The following is a 16,760-nucleotide window of genomic DNA, read 5'->3' as shown; positions in this document are numbered from 1 at the left end:
AATGGACCAATTTGTGACCGCCCTTTCAATTTAAGACGTTCAAAACAGACGGAATTTGCATTCGTAATACCAGAGCATCGAAACTACTTGGAACTCTTGTGTATATGAACGTGTCCGCGCCTTTGTATTCTGGTACCTTCGCCGCTACAAACCAACCAACCATCGTGTCCGTGCACATCAGAGTCGCAAAGAATGGAGAATAGCCAGGCTTGGTCGTGTGTGTAGCTGTAGCTCAGTTGACAGATCGTTCGCTTAGCGTGTGAACGGTCTCGGGTTCAAGCCCCGGCTCCTCCATGTTTTGTGGTCAGTACATGGTAAGTGTTGGTCGCGGCGAACATAAACGCACGCAAGAAGTTGCAAAACCAGCGTCACAGACTGATATGATGTATACTGTCATAAGGAGAGCAAGATGTAAGTGTGGGGACCGGCTGTTATCGTGGTGTCATCGAGTGCAGATCTGTCTTAGGTATCACGGCTTAACGTCATTGAAGTCTAGAGAGTGGACAACACGTTCGTCTTACTCACAGCGGTGTCTGAACTCTATTTTCGACGTTATGCGTGCCACTTTCATTGTGGCCAACTACGATTCGATACAGAATGCACGAAACCTGAAAGACACCCTCACTGATACATAGAGAGTAGTGCTTGTCTGCGGAATAATGGGAGTGCAAGGGTCTGTGACGTTGATATGACTGTATGTAGCACTACTAGTTAAGGGGGGGGATGGGCGTAGCTCAGATGGTAGAGCGCTCGCTTAGCGTGCGAGAGGTACTGGGATCGATACCCAGCGCCTCCAGAATTTTTAACACACCTACATGCGCACCTTGCCATGCAAGTGGAATAATTCCCAATTGGCGAGCGTGCTTTTATTCGTGCGCAGGAAGCACCCTCCTCCCACACCTACACTTAATTTAGAAACAGTACAAATGTTCCCATAAGATTCTCAGGCCTACGTCGGAAAGATCTGCCTTGCGCCGATTTCACGTAAATCCCACTGCACGTTCCCATTCTTTGCCTGCAGTCGGCTGCTACTGGTGTTGCTGGTTGTGACTGCTGATAACAGATGCCGTAGCAATCAATTCATGGAGTGAGTTGTATGTTTTGCGATAGTCTGTCTCTGACAAGGAAGCACAGGTGATATAGGTGCGAACACAGGAAGCTTGCAGCCCCTCGCTGCCTGCAGACACAGAGCAGCCACACTAGGAGAGCGGCCTAAGCCGTAGGCGAAATGTGCTCATTCGCTTTGGCGCGACGTCGAACTATAAATAAGGCTGTCACTAGCGTGAGCGTCGTGTAAAGTCGGAAAAGTCATCTGCATGGGTGATTGCCAAGTTTGGGGAGCGATTCGTAGTACGATCAGTGCAATGGAGACGCGGAAACTTGTTGTGTCCCAGTGTTTTGCAGTTGGACGACAAGAGTTTTACACAGTAGCAAAGAGCGAGGCACTGAGTTGGCATGAACAATGGAGAGCACAATGGGGCTCGAGATGTGCTTGTTACCTCAGGTGCTGTGTGATTGTCGACAAGGAGTGAAATGGACCAATTTGTGACCGCCCTTTCAATTTAAGACGTTCAAAACAGACGGAATTTGCATTCGTAATACCAGAGCATCGAAACTACTTGGAACTCTTGTGTATATGAACGTGTCCGCGCCTTTGTATTCTGGTACCTTCGCCGCTACAAACCAACCAACCATCGTGTCCGTGCACATCAGAGTCGCAAAGAATGGAGAATAGCCAGGCTTGGTCGTGTGTGTAGCTGTAGCTCAGTTGACAGATCGTTCGCTTAGCGTGTGAACGGTCTCGGGTTCAAGCCCCGGCTCCTCCATGTTTTGTGGTCAGTACATGGTAAGTGTTGATCGCGGCGAACATAAACGCACGCTAGAAGTTGCAAAACCAGCGTCACAGACTGATATGATATATACTGTCATAAGGAGAGCAAGATGTAAGTGTGGGGACCGGCTGTTATCGTGGTGTCATCGAGTGCAGATCTGTCTTAGGTATCACGGCTTAACGTCATTGAAGTCTAGAGAGTGGACAACACGTTCGTCTTACTCAGAGCGGTGTCTGAACTCTATTTTCGACGTTATGCGTGCCACTTTCATTGTGGCCAACTACGATTCGATACAGAATGCACGAAACCTGAAAGACACCCTCACTGATACATAGAGAGTAGTGTTTGTCTGCGGAATAATGGGAGTGCAAGGGTCTGTGACGTTGATATGACTGTATGTAGCACTACTAGTTAACGGGGGGATGGGCGTAGCTCAGGTGGTAGAGCGCTCGCTTAGCGTGCGAGAGGTACTGGGATCGATACCCAGCGCCTCCAGAATTTTTAACACACCTACATGCGCACCTTGCCATGCTAGTGGAATAATTCCCAATTGGCGAGCGTGCTTTTATTCGTGCGCAGGAAGCACCCTCCTCCCACACCTACACTTAATTTAGAAACAGTACAAATGTTCCCATAAGATTCTCAGGCCTACGTCGGAAAGATCTGCCTTGCGCCGATTTCACGTAAATCCCACTGCACGTTCCCATTCTTTGCCTGCAGTCGGCTGCTACTGGTGTTGCTGGTTGTGACTGCTGATAACAGATGCCGTAGCAATCAATTCATGGAGTGAGTTGTATGTTTTGCGATAGTCTGTCTCTGACAAGGAAGCACAGGTGATATAGGTGCGAACACAGGAAGCTTGCAGCCCCTCGCTGCCTGCAGACACAGAGCAGCCACACTAGGAGAGCGGCCTAAGCCGTAGGCGAAATGTGCTCATTCGCTTTGGCGCGACGTCGAACTATAAATAAGGCTGTCACTAGCGTGAGCGTCGTGTAAAGTCGGAAAAGTCATCTGCATGGGTGATTGCCAAGTTTGGGGAGCGATTCGTAGTACGATCAGTGCAATGGAGACGCGGAAACTTGTTGTGTCCCAGTGTTTTGCAGTTGGACGACAAGAGTTTTACACAGTAGCAAAGAGCGAGGCACTGAGTTGGCATGAACAATGGAGAGCACAATGGGGCTCGAGATGTGCTTGTTACCTCAGGTGCTGTGTGATTGTCGACAAGGAGTGAAATGGACCAATTTGTGACCGCCCTTTCAATTTAAGACGTTCAAAACAGACGGAATTTGCATTCGTAATACCAGAGCATCGAAACTACTTGGAACTCTTGTGTATATGAACGTGTCCGCGCCTTTGTATTCTGGTACCTTCGCCGCTACAAACCAACCAACCATCATGTCCGTGCACATCAGAGTCGCAAAGAATGGAGAATAGCCAGGCTTGGTCGTGTGTGTAGCTGTAGCACAGTTGACAGATCGTTCGCTTAGCGTGTGAACGGTCTCGGGTTCAAGCCCCGGCTCCTCCATGTTTTGTGGTCAGTACATGGTAAGTGTTGGTCGCGGCGAACATAAACGCACGCAAGAAGTTGCAAAACAAGCGTCACAGACTGATATGATGTATACTGTCATAAGGAGAGCAAGATGTAAGTGTGGGGACCGGCTGTTATCGTGGTGTCATCGAGTGCAGATCTGTCTTAGGTATCACGGCTTAACGTCATTGAAGTCTAGAGAGTGGACAACACGTTCGTCTTACTCAGAGCGGTGTCTGAACTCTATTTTCGACGTTATGCGTGCCACTTTCATTGTGGCCAACTACGATTCGATACAGAATGCACGAAACCTGAAAGACACCCTCACTGATACATAGAGAGTAGTGTTTTTCTGCGGAATAATGGGAGTGCAAGGGTCTGTGACGTTGATATGACTGTATGTAGCACTACTAGTTAACGGGGGGATGGGCGTAGCTCAGATGGTAGAGCGCTCGCTTAGCGCCTAGAGGTACTGGGATCGATACCCAGCGCCTCCAGAATTTTTAACACACCTACATGCGCACCTTGCCATGCAAGTGGAATAATTCCCAATTGGCGAGCGTGCTTTTATTCGTGCGCAGGAAGCACCCTCCTCCCACACCTACACTTAATTTAGAAACAGTACAAATGTTCCCATAAGATTCTCAGGCCTACGTCGGAAAGATCTGCCTTGCGCCGATTTCACGTAAATCCCACTGCACGTTCCCATTCTTTGCCTGCAGTCGGCTGCTACTGGTGTTGCTGGTTGTGACTGCTGATAACAGATGCCGTAGCAATCAATTCATGGAGTGAGTTGTATGTTTTGCGATAGTCTGTCTCTGACAAGGAAGCACAGGTGATATAGGTGCGAACACAGGAAGCTTGCAGCCCCTCGCTGCCTGCAGACACAGAGCAGCCACACTAGGAGAGCGGCCTAAGCCGTAGGCGAAATGTGCTCATTCGCTTTGGCGCGACGTCGAACTATAAATAAGGCTGTCACTAGCGTGAGCGTCGTGTAAAGTCGGAAAAGTCATCTGCATGGGTGATTGCCAAGTTTGGGGAGCGATTCGTAGTACGATCAGTGCAATGGAGACGCGGAAACTTGTTGTGTCCCAGTGTTTTGCAGTTGGACGACAAGAGTTTTACACAGTAGCAAAGAGCGAGGCACTGAGTTGGCATGAACAATGGAGAGCACAATGGGGCTCGAGATGTGCTTGTTACCTCAGGTGCTGTGTGATTGTCGACAAGGAGTGAAATGGACCAATTTGTGACCGCCCTTTCAATTTAAGACGTTCAAAACAGACGGAATTTGCATTCGTAATACCAGAGCATCGAAACTACTTGGAACTCTTGTGTATATGAACGTGTCCGCGCCTTTGTATTCTGGTACCTTCGCCGCTACAAACCAACCAACCATCGTGTCCGTGCACATCAGAGTCGCAAAGAATGGAGAATAGCCAGGCTTGGTCGTGTGTGTAGCTGTAGCTCAGTTGACAGATCGTTCGCTTAGCGTGTGAACGGTCTCGGGTTCAAGCCCCGGCTCCTCCATGTTTTGTGGTCAGTACATGGTAAGTGTTGATCGCGGCGAACATAAACGCACGCTAGAAGTTGCAAAACCAGCGTCACAGACTGATATGATATATACTGTCATAAGGAGAGCAAGATGTAAGTGTGGGGACCGGCTGTTATCGTGGTGTCATCGAGTGCAGATCTGTCTTAGGTATCACGGCTTAACGTCATTGAAGTCTAGAGAGTGGACAACACGTTCGTCTTACTCAGAGCGGTGTCTGAACTCTATTTTCGACGTTATGCGTGCCACTTTCATTGTGGCCAACTACGATTCGATACAGAATGCACGAAACCTGAAAGACACCCTCACTGATACATAGAGAGTAGTGTTTGTCTGCGGAATAATGGGAGTGCAAGGGTCTGTGACGTTGATATGACTGTATGTAGCACTACTAGTTAACGGGGGGATGGGCGTAGCTCAGGTGGTAGAGCGCTCGCTTAGCGTGCGAGAGGTACTGGGATCGATACCAGCGCCTCCAGAATTTTTAACACACCTACATGCGCACCTTGCCATGCTAGTGGAATAATTCCCAATTGGCGAGCGTGCTTTTATTCGTGCGCAGGAAGCACCCTCCTCCCACACCTACACTTAATTTAGAAACAGTACAAATGTTCCCATAAGATTCTCAGGCCTACGTCGGAAAGATCTGCCTTGCGCCGATTTCACGTAAATCCCACTGCACGTTCCCATTCTTTGCCTGCAGTCGGCTGCTACTGGTGTTGCTGGTTGTGACTGCTGATAACAGATGCCGTAGCAATCAATTCATGGAGTGAGTTGTATGTTTTGCGATAGTCTGTCTCTGACAAGGAAGCACAGGTGATATAGGTGCGAACACAGGAAGCTTGCAGCCCCTCGCTGCCTGCAGACACAGAGCAGCCACACTAGGAGAGCGGCCTAAGCCGTAGGCGAAATGTGCTCATTCGCTTTGGCGCGACGTCGAACTATAAATAAGGCTGTCACTAGCGTGAGCGTCGTGTAAAGTCGGAAAAGTCATCTGCATGGGTGATTGCCAAGTTTGGGGAGCGATTCGTAGTACGATCAGTGCAATGGAGACGCGGAAACTTGTTGTGTCCCAGTGTTTTGCAGTTGGACGACAAGAGTTTTACACAGTAGCAAAGAGCGAGGCACTGAGTTGGCATGAACAATGGAGAGCACAATGGGGCTCGAGATGTGCTTGTTACCTCAGGTGCTGTGTGATTGTCGACAAGGAGTGAAATGGACCAATTTGTGACCGCCCTTTCAATTTAAGACGTTCAAAACAGACGGAATTTGCATTCGTAATACCAGAGCATCGAAACTACTTGGAACTCTTGTGTATATGAACGTGTCCGCGCCTTTGTATTCTGGTACCTTCGCCGCTACAAACCAACCAACCATCATGTCCGTGCACATCAGAGTCGCAAAGAATGGAGAATAGCCAGGCTTGGTCGTGTGTGTAGCTGTAGCACAGTTGACAGATCGTTCGCTTAGCGTGTGAACGGTCTCGGGTTCAAGCCCCGGCTCCTCCATGTTTTGTGGTCAGTACATGGTAAGTGTTGGTCGCGGCGAACATAAACGCACGCAAGAAGTTGCAAAACAAGCGTCACAGACTGATATGATGTATACTGTCATAAGGAGAGCAAGATGTAAGTGTGGGGACCGGCTGTTATCGTGGTGTCATCGAGTGCAGATCTGTCTTAGGTATCACGGCTTAACGTCATTGAAGTCTAGAGAGTGGACAACACGTTCGTCTTACTCAGAGCGGTGTCTGAACTCTATTTTCGACGTTATGCGTGCCACTTTCATTGTGACCAACTACGATTCGATACAGAATGCACGAAACCTGAAAGACACCCTCACTGATACATAGAGAGTAGTGTTTTTCTGCGGAATAATGGGAGTGCAAGGGTCTGTGACGTTGATATGACTGTATGTAGCACTACTAGTTAACGGGGGGATGGGCGTAGCTCAGATGGTAGAGCGCTCGCTTAGCGCCTAGAGGTACTGGGATCGATACCCAGCGCCTCCAGAATTTTTAACACACCTACATGCGCACCTTGCCATGCAAGTGGAATAATTCCCAATTGGCGAGCGTGCTTTTATTCGTGCGCAGGAAGCACCCTCCTCCCACACCTACACTTAATTTAGAAACAGTACAAATGTTCCCATAAGATTCTCAGGCCTACGTCGGAAAGATCTGCCTTGCGCCGATTTCACGTAAATCCCACTGCACGTTCCCATTCTTTGCCTGCAGTCGGCTGCTACTGGTGTTGCTGGTTGTGACTGCTGATAACAGATGCCGTAGCAATCAATTCATGGAGTGAGTTGTATGTTTTGCGATAGTCTGTCTCTGACAAGGAAGCACAGGTGATATAGGTGCGAACACAGGAAGCTTGCAGCCCCTCGCTGCCTGCAGACACAGAGCAGCCACACTAGGAGAGCGGCCTAAGCCGTAGGCGAAATGTGCTCATTCGCTTTGGCGCGACGTCGAACTATAAATAAGGCTGTCACTAGCGTGAGCGTCGTGTAAAGTCGGAAAAGTCATCTGCATGGGTGATTGCCAAGTTTGGGGAGCGATTCGTAGTACGATCAGTGCAATGGAGACGCGGAAACTTGTTGTGTCCCAGTGTTTTGCAGTTGGACGACAAGAGTTTTACACAGTAGCAAAGAGCGAGGCACTGAGTTGGCATGAACAATGGAGAGCACAATGGGGCTCGAGATGTGCTTGTTACCTCAGGTGCTGTGTGATTGTCGACAAGGAGTGAAATGGACCAATTTGTGACCGCCCTTTCAATTTAAGACGTTCAAAACAGACGGAATTTGCATTCGTAATACCAGAGCATCGAAACTACTTGGAACTCTTGTGTATATGAACGTGTCCGCGCCTTTGTATTCTGGTACCTTCGCCGCTACAAACCAACCAACCATCGTGTCCGTGCACATCAGAGTCGCAAAGAATGGAGAATAGCCAGGCTTGGTCGTGTGTGTAGCTGTAGCTCAGTTGACAGATCGTTCGCTTAGCGTGTGAACGGTCTCGGGTTCAAGCCCCGGCTCCTCCATGTTTTGTGGTCAGTACATGGTAAGTGTTGATCGCGGCGAACATAAACGCACGCTAGAAGTTGCAAAACCAGCGTCACAGACTGATATGATATATACTGTCATAAGGAGAGCAAGATGTAAGTGTGGGGACCGGCTGTTATCGTGGTGTCATCGAGTGCAGATCTGTCTTAGGTATCACGGCTTAACGTCATTGAAGTCTAGAGAGTGGACAACACGTTCGTCTTACTCAGAGCGGTGTCTGAACTCTATTTTCGACGTTATGCGTGCCACTTTCATTGTGGCCAACTACGATTCGATACAGAATGCACGAAACCTGAAAGACACCCTCACTGATACATAGAGAGTAGTGTTTGTCTGCGGAATAATGGGAGTGCAAGGGTCTCTGACGTTGATATGACTGTATGTAGCACTACTAGTTAACGGGGGGATGGGCGTAGCTCAGGTGGTAGAGCGCTCGCTTAGCGTGCGAGAGGTACTGGGATCGATACCAGCGCCTCCAGAATTTTTAACACACCTACATGCGCACCTTGCCATGCTAGTGGAATAATTCCCAATTGGCGAGCGTGCTTTTATTCGTGCGCAGGAAGCACCCTCCTCCCACACCTACACTTAATTTAGAAACAGTACAAATGTTCCCATAAGATTCTCAGGCCTACGTCGGAAAGATCTGCCTTGCGCCGATTTCACGTAAATCCCACTGCACGTTCCCATTCTTTGCCTGCAGTCGGCTGCTACTGGTGTTGCTGGTTGTGACTGCTGATAACAGATGCCGTAGCAATCAATTCATGGAGTGAGTTGTATGTTTTGCGATAGTCTGTCTCTGACAAGGAAGCACAGGTGATATAGGTGCGAACACAGGAAGCTTGCAGCCCCTCGCTGCCTGCAGACACAGAGCAGCCACACTAGGAGAGCGGCCTAAGCCGTAGGCGAAATGTGCTCATTCGCTTTGGCGCGACGTCGAACTATAAATAAGGCTGTCACTAGCGTGAGCGTCGTGTAAAGTCGGAAAAGTCATCTGCATGGGTGATTGCCAAGTTTGGGGAGCGATTCGTAGTACGATCAGTGCAATGGAGACGCGGAAACTTGTTGTGTCCTAGTGTTTTGCAGTTGGACGACAAGAGTTTTACACAGTAGCAAAGAGCGAGGCACTGAGTTGGCATGAACAATGGAGAGCACAATGGGGCTCGAGATGTGCTTGTTACCTCAGGTGCTGTGTGATTGTCGACAAGGAGTGAAATGGACCAATTTGTGACCGCCCTTTCAATTTAAGACGTTCAAAACAGACGGAATTTGCATTCGTAATACCAGAGCATCGAAACTACTTGGAACTCTTGTGTATATGAACGTGTCCGCGCCTTTGTATTCTGGTACCTTCGCCGCTACAAACCAACCAACCATCGTGTCCGTGCACATCAGAGTCGCAAAGAATGGAGAATAGCCAGGCTTGGTCGTGTGTGTAGCTGTAGCTCAGTTGACAGATCGTTCTCTTAGCGTGTGAACGGTCTCGGGTTCAAGCCCCGGCTCCTCCATGTTTTGTGGTCAGTACATGGTAAGTGTTGATGGCGGCGAACATAAACGCACGCTAGAAGTTGCAAAACCAGCGTCACAGACTGATATGATATATACTGTCATAAGGAGAGCAAGATGTAAGTGTGGGGACCGGCTGTTATCGTGGTGTCATCGAGTGCAGATCTGTCTTAGGTATCACGGCTTAACGTCATTGAAGTCTAGAGAGTGGACAACACGTTCGTCTTACTCAGAGCGGTGTCTGAACTCTATTTTCGACGTTATGCGTGCCACTTTCATTGTGGCCAACTACGATTCGATACAGAATGCACGAAACCTGAAAGACACCCTCACTGATACATAGAGAGTAGTGTTTGTCTGCGGAATAATGGGAGTGCAAGGGTCTGTGACGTTGATATGACTGTATGTAGCACTACTAGTTAACGGGGGGATGGGCGTAGCTCAGGTGGTAGAGCGCTCGCTTAGCGTGCGAGAGGTACTGGGATCGATACCCAGCGCCTCCAGAATTTTTAACACACCTACATGCGCACCTTGCCATGCTAGTGGAATAATTCCCAATTGGCGAGCGTGCTTTTATTCGTGCGCAGGAAGCACCCTCCTCCCACACCTACACTTAATTTAGAAACAGTACAAATGTTCCCATAAGATTCTCAGGCCTACGTCGGAAAGATCTGCCTTGCGCCGATTTCACGTAAATCCCACTGCACGTTCCCATTCTTTGCCTGCAGTCGGCTGCTACTGGTGTTGCTGGTTGTGACTGCTGATAACAGATGCCGTAGCAATCAATTCATGGAGTGAGTTGTATGTTTTGCGATAGTCTGTCTCTGACAAGGAAGCACAGGTGATATAGGTGCGAACACAGGAAGCTTGCAGCCCCTCGCTGCCTGCAGACACAGAGCAGCCACACTAGGAGAGCGGCCTAAGCCGTAGGCGAAATGTGCTCATTCGCTTTGGCGCGACGTCGAACTATAAATAAGGCTGTCACTAGCGTGAGCGTTGCGTGGGCGTCGTGTAAAGTCGGAAAAGTCATCTGCATGGGTGATTGCCAAGTTTGGGGAGCGATTCGTAGTACGATCAGTGCAATGGAGACGCGGAAACTTGTTGTGTCCCAGTGTTTTGCAGTTGGACGACAAGAGTTTTACACAGTAGCAAAGAGCGAGGCACTGAGTTGGCATGAACAATGGAGAGCACAATGGGGCTCGAGATGTGCTTGTTACCTCAGGTGCTGTGTGATTGTCGACAAGGAGTGAAATGGACCAATTTGTGACCGCCCTTTCAATTTAAGACGTTCAAAACAGACGGAATTTGCATTCGTAATACCAGAGCATCGAAACTACTTGGAACTCTTGTGTATATGAACGTGTCCGGGCCTTTGCATTCTGGTACCTTCGCCGCTACAAACCAACCAACCATCGTGTCCGTGCACATCAGAGTCGCAAAGAATGGAGAATAGCCAGGCTTGGTCGTGTGTGTAGCTGTAGCTCAGTTGACAGATCGTTCGCTTAGCGTGTGAACGGTCTCGGGTTCAAGCCCCGGCTCCTCCATGTTTTGTGGTCAGTACATGGTAAGTGTTGGTCGCGGCGAACATAAACGCACGCAAGAAGTTGCAAAACAAGCGTCACAGACTGATATGATGTATACTGTCATAAGGAGAGCAAGATGTAAGTGTGGGGACCGGCTGTTATCGTGGTGTCATCGAGTGCAGATCTGTCTTAGGTATCACGGCTTAACGTCATTGAAGTCTAGAGAGTGGACAACACGTTCGTCTTACTCAGAGCGGTGTCTGAACTCTATTTTCGACGTTATGCGTGCCACTTTCATTGTGGCCAACTACGATTCGATACAGAATGCACGAAACCTGAAAGACACCCTCACTGATACATAGAGAGTAGTGTTTGTCTGCGGAATAATGGGAGTGCAAGGGTCTGTGACGTTGATATGACTGTATGTAGCACTACTAGTTAACGGGGGGATGGGCGTAGCTCAGATGGTAGAGCGCTCGCTTAGCGTGCGAGAGGTACTGGGATCGATACCCAGCGCCTCCAGAATTTTTAACACACCTACATGCGCACCTTGCCACGCTAGTGGAATAATTCCCAATTGGCGAGCGTGCTTATATTCGTGCGCAGGAAGCACCCTCCTCCCACACCTACACTTAATTTAGAAACAGTACAAATGTTCCCATAAGATTCTCAGGCCTACGTCGGAAAGATCTGCCTTGCGCCGATTTCACGTAAATCCCACTGCACGTTCCCATTCTTTGCCTGCAGTCGGCTGCTACTGGTGTTGCTGGTTGTGACTGCTGATAACAGATGCCGTAGCAATCAATTCATGGAGCGAGTTGTATGTTTTGCGATAGTCTGTCTCTGACAAGGAAGCACAGGTGATATAGGTGCGAACACAGGAAGCTTGCAGCCCCTCGCTGCCTGCAGACACAGAGCAGCCACACTAGGAGAGCGGCCTAAGCCGTAGGCGAAATGTGCTCATTCGCTTTGGCGCGACGTCGAACTATAAATAAGGCTGTCACTAGCGTGAGCGTCGTGTAAAGTCGGAAAAGTCATCTGCATGGGTGATTGCCAAGTTTGGGGAGCGATTCGTAGTACGATCAGTGCAATGGAGACGCGGAAACTTGTTGTGTCCCAGTGTTTTGCAGTTGGACGACAAGAGTTTTACACAGTAGCAAAGAGCGAGGCACTGAGTTGGCATGAACAATGGAGAGCACAATGGGGCTCGAGATGTGCTTGTTACCTCAGGTGCTGTGTGATTGTCGACAAGGAGTGAAATGGACCAATTTGTGACCGCCCTTTCAATTTAAGACGTTCAAAACAGACGGAATTTGCATTCGTAATACCAGAGCATCGAAACTACTTGGAACTCTTGTGTATATGAACGTGTCCGCGCCTTTGTATTCTGGTACCTTCGCCGCTACAAACCAACCAACCATCGTGTCCGTGCACATCAGAGTCGCAAAGAATGGAGAATAGCCAGGCTTGGTCGTGTGTGTAGCTGTAGCTCAGTTGACAGATCGTTCGCTTAGCGTGTGAACGGTCTCGGGTTCAAGCCCCGGCTCCTCCATGTTTTGTGGTCAGTACATGGTAAGTGTTGGTCGCGGCGAACATAAACGCACGCAAGAAGTTGCAAAACAAGCGTCACAGACTGATATGATGTATACTGTCATAAGGAGAGCAAGATGTAAGTGTGGGGACCGGCTGTTATCGTGGTGTCATCGAGTGCAGATCTGTCTTAGGTATCACGGCTTAACGTCATTGAAGTCTAGAGAGTGGACAACACGTTCGTCTTACTCAGAGCGGTGTCTGAACTCTATTCTCGACGTTATGCGTGCCACTTTCATTGTGGCCAACTACGATTCGATACAGAATGCACGAAACCTGAAAGACACCCTCACTGATACATAGAGAGTAGTGTTTGTCTGCGGAATAATGGGAGTGCAAGGGTCTGTGACGTTGATATGACTGTATGTAGCACTACTAGTTAACGGGGGGATGGGCGTAGCTCTGATGGTAGAGCGCTCGCTTAGCGTGCGAGAGGTACTGGGATCGATACCCAGCGCCTCCAGAATTTGTAACACACCTACATGCGCACCTTGCCACGCTAGTGGAATAATTCCCAATTGGCGAGCGTGCTTTTATTCGTGCGCAGGAAGCACCCTCCTCCCACACCTACACTTAATTTAGAAACAGTACAAATGTTCCCATAAGATTCTCAGGCCTACGTCGGAAAGATCTGCCTTGCGCCGATTTCACGTAAATCCCACTGCACGTTCCCATTCTTTGCCTGCAGTCGGCTGCTACTGGTGTTGCTGGTTGTGACTGCTGATAACAGATGCCGTAGCAATCAATTCATGGAGCGAGTTGTATGTTTTGCGATAGTCTGTCTCTGACAAGGAAGCACAGGTGATATAGGTGCGAACACAGGAAGCTTGCAGCCCCTCGCTGCCTGCAGACACAGAGCAGCTACACTAGGAGAGCGGCCTAAGCCGTAGGCGAAATGTGCTCATTCGCTTTGGCGCGACGTCAAACTATAAATAAGGCTGTCACTAGCGTGAGCGTTGCGTGAGCGTCGTGTGAAGTCGGAAAAGTCATCTGCATGGGTGATTGCCAAGTTTGGGGAGCGATTCGTAGTACGATCAGTGCAATGGAGACGCGGAAACTTGTTGTGTCCCAGTGTTTTGCAGTTGGACGACAAGAGTTTTACACAGTAGCAAAGAGCGAGGCACTGAGTTGGCATGAACAATGGAGAGCACAATGGGGCTCGAGATGTGCTTGTTACCTCAGGTGCTGTGTGATTGTCGACAAGGAGTGAAATTGACCAATTTGTGACCGCCCTTTCAATTTAAGACGTTCAAAGCAGACGGAATTTGCATTCGTAATACCAGAGCATCGAAACTACTTGGAACTCTTGTGTATATGAACGTGTCCGCGCCTTTGTATTCTGGTACCTTCGCCGCTACAAACCAACCAAACATCGTGTCCGTGCACATCAGAGTCGCAAAGAATGGAGAATAGCCAGGCTTGGTCGTGTGTGTAGCTGTAGCTCAGTTGGCAGATCGTTCGCTTAGCGTGTGAACGGTCTCGGGTTCAAGCCCCGGCTCCTCCATGTTTTGTGGTCAGTACATGGTAAGTGTTGGTCGCGGCGAACATAAACGCACGCAAGAAGTTGCAAAACAAGCGTCACAGACTGATATGATGTATACTGTCATAAGGAGAGCAAGATGTGAGTGTGGGAACCGGCTGTTATCGTGGTGTCATCGAGTGCAGATCTGTCTTAGGTATCACGGCTTAACGTCATTGAAGTCTAGAGAGTGGACAACACGTTCGTCTTACTCAGAGCGGTGTCTGAACTCTATTTTCGACGTTATGCGTGCCACTTTCATTGTGGCCAACTACGATTCGATACAGAATGCATGAAACCTGAAAGACACCCTCACTGATACATAGAGAGTAGTGTTTGTCTGCGGAATAATGGGAGTGCAAGGGTCTCTGACGTTGATATGACTGTATGTAGCACTACTAGTTAACGGGGGGATGGGCGTAGCTCAGATGGTAGAGCGCTCGCTTAGCGTGCGAGAGGTACTGGGATCGATACCCAGCGCCTCCAGAATTTTTAACACACCTACATGCGCACCTTGCCATGCAAGTGGAATAATTCCCAATTGGCGAGCGTGCTTTTATTCGTGCGTAGGAAGCACCCTCCTCCCACACCTACACTTAATTTAGAAACAGTACAAATGTTCCCATAAGATTCTCAGGCCTACGTCGGAAAGATCTGCCTTGCGCCGATTTCACGTAAATCCCACTGCACGTTCCCATTCTTTGCCTGCAGTCGGCTGCTACTGGTGTTGCTGGTTGTGACTGCTGATAACAGATGCCGTAGCAATCAATTCATGGAGTGAGTTGTATGTTTTGCGATAGTCTGTCTCTGACAAGGAAGCACAGGTGATATAGGTGCGAACACAGGAAGCTTGCAGCCCCTCGCTGCCTGCAGACACAGAGCAGCCACACTAGGAGAGCGGCCTAAGCCGTAGGCGAAATGTGCTCATTCGCTTCGGCGCGACGTCGAACTATAAATAAGGCTGTCACTAGCGTGAGCGTCGTTTAAAGTCGGAAAAGTCATCTGCATGGGTGATTGCCAAGTTTGGGGAGCGATTCGTAGTACGATCAGTGCAATGGAGACGCGGAAACTTGTTGTGTCCCAGTGTTTTGCAGTTGGACGACAAGAGTTTTACACAGTAGCAAAGAGCGAGGCACTGAGTTGGCATGAACAATGGAGAGCACAATGGGGCTCGAGATGTGCTTGTTACCTCAGGTGCTGTGTGATTGTCGACAAGGAGTGAAATGGTCCAATTTGTGACCGCCCTTTCAATTTAAGACGTTCAAAACAGACGGAATTTGCATTCGTAATACCAGAGCATCGAAACTACTTGGAACTCTTGTGTATATGAACGTGTCCGCGCCTTTGTATTCTGGTACCTTCGCCGCTACAAACCAACCAACCATCGTGTCCGTGCACATCAGAGTCGCAAAGAATGGAGAATAGCCAGGCTTGGTCGTGTGTGTAGCTGTAGCTCAGTTGACAGATCGTTCGCTTAGCGTGTGAACGGTCTCGGGTTCAAGCCCCGGCTCCTCCATGTTTTGTGGTCAGTACATGGTAAGTGTTGGTCGCGGCGAACATAAACGCACGCAAGAAGTTGCAAAACCAGCGTCACAGACTGATATGATGTATACTGTCATAAGGAGAGCAAGATGTAAGTGTGGGGACCGGCTGTTATCGTGGTGTCATCGAGTGCAGATCTGTCTTAGGTATCACGGCTTAACGTCATTGAAGTCTAGAGAGTGGACAACACGTTCGTCTTACTCAGAGCGGTGTCTGAACTCTATTTTCGACGTTATGCGTGCCACTTTCATTGTGGCCAACTACGATTCGATACAGAATGCACGAAACCTGAAAGACACCCTCACTGATACATAGAGAGTAGTGTTTGTCTGCGGAATAATGGGAGTGCAAGGGTCTGTGACGTTGATATGACTGTATGTAGCACTACTAGTTAACGGGTGGATGGGCGTAGCCCAGATGGTAGAGCGCTCGCTTAGCGTGCGAGAGGTACTGGGATCGATACCCAGCGCCTCCAGAATTTTTAACACACCTACATGCTTACCGCAAGTGGAATAATTCCCAATTGGCGAGCGTGCTTTTATTCGTGCGCAGGAAGCACCCTCCTCCCACACCTACACTTAATTTAGAAACAGTACAAATGTTCCCATAAGATTCTCAGGCCTACGTCGGAAAGATCTGCCTTGCGCCGATTTCACGTAAATCCCACTGCACGTTCCCATTCTTTGCCTGCAGTCGGCTGCTACTGGTGTTGCTGGTTGTGACTGCTGATAACAGATGCCGTAGCAATCAATTCATGGAGTGAGTTGTATGTTTTGCGATAGTCTGTCTCTGACAAGGAAGCACAGGTGATATAGGTGCGAACACAGGAAGCTTGCAGCCCCTCGCTGCCTGCAGACACAGAGCAGCCACACTAGGAGAGCGGCCTAAGCCGTAGGCGAAATGTGCTCATTCGCTTTGGCGCGACGTCGAACTATAAATAAGGCTGTCACTAGCGTGAGCGTTGCGTGGGCGTCGTGTAAAGTCGGAAAAGTCATCTCCATGGGTGATTGCCAAGTTTGGGGAGCGATTCGTAGTACGATCAGTGCAATGGAGACGCGGAAACTTGTTGTGTCCCAGTGTTTTGCAGTTGGACGACAAGAGTTTTACACAG

The 16,760-nt window shown here is 49.1% G+C and overlaps 5 non-coding genes across 5 annotated transcripts; all 5 read left to right on the top strand.

Annotated features, from left to right (window-relative positions):
• The first annotated feature begins 721 nt into the window (after window positions 1-721).
• Window positions 722-796, top strand: Trnaa-agc (transfer RNA alanine (anticodon AGC)). The gene has a single exon. It is a non-coding gene; the product is annotated as a tRNA-Ala (tRNA).
• A 1,456-nt stretch (window positions 797-2,252) lies between these two features.
• On the top strand, window positions 2,253-2,327 carry Trnaa-agc (transfer RNA alanine (anticodon AGC)). Its single transcript has one exon. It is a non-coding gene; the product is annotated as a tRNA-Ala (tRNA).
• Window positions 2,328-9,903: 7,576 nt separating this feature from the next.
• On the top strand, window positions 9,904-9,978 carry Trnaa-agc (transfer RNA alanine (anticodon AGC)). The gene has a single exon. It is a non-coding gene; the product is annotated as a tRNA-Ala (tRNA).
• A 1,467-nt stretch (window positions 9,979-11,445) lies between these two features.
• Trnaa-agc (transfer RNA alanine (anticodon AGC)) lies at window positions 11,446-11,520 on the top strand. The gene has a single exon. It is a non-coding gene; the product is annotated as a tRNA-Ala (tRNA).
• Window positions 11,521-14,518: 2,998 nt separating this feature from the next.
• Window positions 14,519-14,593, top strand: Trnaa-agc (transfer RNA alanine (anticodon AGC)). Its single transcript has one exon. It is a non-coding gene; the product is annotated as a tRNA-Ala (tRNA).
• The last annotated feature ends 2,167 nt before the right edge of the window (window positions 14,594-16,760 follow it).

The sequence above is a fragment of the Schistocerca gregaria genome, unplaced genomic scaffold, assembly GCF_023897955.1.
Source record: "Schistocerca gregaria isolate iqSchGreg1 unplaced genomic scaffold, iqSchGreg1.2 ptg000180l, whole genome shotgun sequence".
NCBI lineage: Eukaryota > Metazoa > Arthropoda > Insecta > Orthoptera > Acrididae > Schistocerca > Schistocerca gregaria.
This window is presented reverse-complemented; position numbering and strand designations above follow the sequence as displayed.